The sequence below is a fragment of the Symphodus melops genome, assembly GCF_947650265.1.
Source record: "Symphodus melops genome assembly, chromosome: 11".
NCBI classification, from domain to species: domain Eukaryota; kingdom Metazoa; phylum Chordata; class Actinopteri; order Labriformes; family Labridae; genus Symphodus; species Symphodus melops.
Genome location: NC_136701.1, coordinates 3,583,803 through 3,586,890, shown reverse-complemented (window position 1 = coordinate 3,586,890; position 3,088 = coordinate 3,583,803).

The following is a 3,088-nucleotide window of genomic DNA, read 5'->3' as shown; positions in this document are numbered from 1 at the left end:
GCAGGTGAGTGCAGCGTACAACTCAACATGGAGACCCGGGCGTTTCACTTTTGAAAACAACAACTCTGACAGATTATCAGTAAAATTCCATCACAGGAATGCGATCTAGAGACAAACAACCAGTCACACTTGTATCCCAACTCAGGCATGGCACATTCATATCTGCAGCACATTTCAGCAACAAGGCATTCAAAGTGCTTCACACAAGACGTCATCAAAAACATCAGGACAAAGGGCAGAAGAACATATTAAAGACGGAGTCTGCAGCTTTTACTTAATAGATCAAACACATGTTTATCCTAAAGTTAAGCAGCGCAATCATCCCTATCAGTGACTGTGTCTGCTCTCTGACTACATTTGACTGTTTTCTTTGACTTGGGATGTTTCTGGGCTGGTCTGTTTCCTCCAGCCAATGAGAGCGCAGCAGGTAAATTTAGGAGTGGATACAGTTTAGCAGTTGGACGCCATTAAAACCGGCAGATAAGTTGGCGTAGCTTCAAAGAAAAGAAAATGCAATCAAAGGTGAAACATCAAGCAGATAACGCTTGTTCTAAAACGAGGGGGAACATTTGGAAGGTGCCAAACGCCATCGGTTAGCTTGCAGTGTAAACACACTACGTCCTGCAGTAAATGTGCTCATCTGGAAACATGGAGTCCAGGAAGAGGGGCCCAGTTTGAATGTTTCCTTCATGTCTGATCAGAGAGTAAGATCACTTTATCATTTACCTCGCTACACAGCTCACGGATTGCTCTTTAAAGACGTCTGACGTTAGAAAACCAGACAATGAACTCATAGATGTGTCACACAGATTTAAAGGTGTGAAACAGAAAAAGTGTTCCTGTTCAGTTTAATTAAAGTGAATCACACAGTGTCAAATCTTCCTGGATTCAAACCTCCTCTGAATGAACTGCATACTCTGAAGTTTAAGCAGCAAATCATACATGGACAGGAAGCACTCCTCTGAAGAAAAAGAGCATGACAAATATCTGCGATAAGGACTTTTTCAGTCTGCTTCTATATTTATTTAGAGATAAAAGGAAGGAACAAATCAATTGGCCGTGTTGATGAAGCACTGATAAAACTCCAGAAAAGGCCTAAACAGAGGCTAATCTGGGTTTAAGGACAAAAAAACTCAACTGAAAGAAAAGTGAAATGCTGTTTTTCTTCTCTATGATTCACATTTACCCAGAAGAAAATGTTGCTGCTTGCTTTTACTGTCATTAACGTTCTTTACTTTTTCAAGAGAAAATACTTTTGTTGTTGTTCCGTCCTTCATTATGTCATGAGAAAGCCTCGACCCGGAAAGCGGTCACAGATGTTTGGTAAAGATCTGCTCGTGCTCCGTTCCTACAGTTTTATGCACTTTTGCTCTGATGTGTCTGGACTCACTCAGCACACAGGAGACTGTGCGCAGTCTGATTTAGCTGTGACTCATGAGAGAATAAACAGAGGCTGTGAGGACAAACGTCTAAAACAGCACCTTGAGACAGAAATGTTAAAGGAGCGCTTGAGATGGGGAGTCGAGGGGGGAGAAGTTCGGCCTCTTATCCCACAGTGTCAGACTGTGTTGTGCTGCGAGGCTGAAACTGTTGCCAAGAAACGACATGAACTTCAAATGAACTTCCCTCATGGTGACAGGGAAGTGCTCCTACAGAGTGCTGCACCCACTAAAACTAAACCTACAAACACCTGTCTGCTCCTGTATATCCGTTAGTTTCACATAATAAAAGTATTACAACACTGAAGGAAGAATATGTCACCTTTCAACAAGTCGTAGTTATACAGCGATTAATCAGTGATTTTCCCAACATAAATCCATCCATTTCCTTTCCATCCCCTCATCAGAGGTCAGGTTGCTGTGGCAACAGGCGATGTTAGGTCACTTTCTCATATGAAGTTTGGTGTGATTCAGTATTTTGATCTATAAAATGGAGATAAAGTTATGTGTTGGAAGTGACAGGTTAACGTGTAACCACATTAAGAACAGGCATATGGATGTTAACCTGCAAGGAGGACCAAAGGCTGGTGTTTTTAGCAAAGCTAACTTTAGCCGCCCTCTGCAAACCTATTTGACATTTGTGGTTTATTCTGAAATATCCGGCCAGATGTAATCAACAATGCAAGACCCACGTCCACATCTTTGGTCTGCACAGAGTTTGTTTGAGCATCCACACCACCAAAAAACAAATAAGATACATTCAACAAAGTGCACCAGGGTCATTTTAGCTGTTTCTATGCCTGACCTTGTTCTTTAGGTCACTATAAGTGCATGACCTAAGGTGAAGGTTGGACCAAATATCAACTTGTAAATCCAGAGCTTTGCCTTAAGGCCCAGCTCCCTCTTCATCATGACAGTTCATCGCCCACATTAATAAGAAATATCTTTATGCAGAACAATCACTTTGCGTTCAGCTTTTCACTGTGTGATAAAAATTAATGAGCCAGATCCGTCTTACTGTCTTAAGTTATAAAAGTCAAAACAAGAACAAACAGATTGCAAGTTCAGCAAACCATTTTCATCAAAGCCATGCAGCTAGAAGAAAACATAACAATCCCTCTCTGTTGCATCAAGAAGTGATATTTGTAAAGGCGACTGTTCCAGACAGACTGAATCATGTGACGTCTGCTGTCTTACTCCATCATCGACATACACTCAACCCGACTTCTTGTGAGCACTGAGTGGAGGGTGTGGTGATTATGTGCTGTGTATAGTATACATGCAAAGATTATATAGTGTCCTCAGTTATCACAGCATGCAGCAGCATGTCATCATGTGCCTGCTGTCACCCAGCTCAGACAACGTCCAATTACATGTAAAACTGTGAACACACAGTAAAGGGATATGTTTCATTTTAAACAGAAGTAACAGCTCTCTCTATTAACCATGAAACATGCTGCACCCTATAACAACACTGATAATACTAACAGTATGGGTGTGCCTCCCTGTGGCTTCTTAGATGTCTTAATAAGGGTGATGAGGGGAGGGGGGAAGGATCTCCCCTCATAAAAACATTAGTGCAACAGAGGACAGAATGAAAAACAAAGAGAAGTCAACAAAGAAGCTTCATGATGACTTTGGATTCAACC